The sequence below is a fragment of the Sinocyclocheilus anshuiensis genome, unplaced genomic scaffold (assembly GCF_001515605.1).
Source record: "Sinocyclocheilus anshuiensis isolate Anshui unplaced genomic scaffold, SAMN03320099.WGS_v1.1 scaffold492, whole genome shotgun sequence".
Lineage (NCBI taxonomy): Eukaryota > Metazoa > Chordata > Actinopteri > Cypriniformes > Cyprinidae > Sinocyclocheilus > Sinocyclocheilus anshuiensis.
The window spans coordinates 63,280-63,657 of NW_015558605.1; positions in this window are offsets into that span (position 1 = coordinate 63,280).

Here is a 378-nt window from a genome sequence, read left to right on the forward strand (position 1 = left end):
GTTTGTGCCATCGTGCCATTCTAGTTGTTTATTGTTATTGCATCTGGCCATGTTATTGTTAAATGGAATTTTGATGCATTGTTAAATGAAATGTTTTTATATTGAAATAAAATGGAATTAGTTTATTGAATTAAAAAGATATTTGGACTATATCATTTGTCAGTCATATTCTAATGAATTAGGTCCTTATTATATGTCCTTGGCTGAACTTTACCATAGTCTAATATTACATTAACATTAAAGGTGGGGGTAAGCGATTTCTGGTAGCCAAACTTCTTGCCTTAACCCTTCTTTTGTTTCCGCAGACGTTTTCCTCTTTAGTTTTTTATCCGCTATCTCTATCTTTCTGTCGCTCGGCTCGGCTAATGTCCGTCCCAT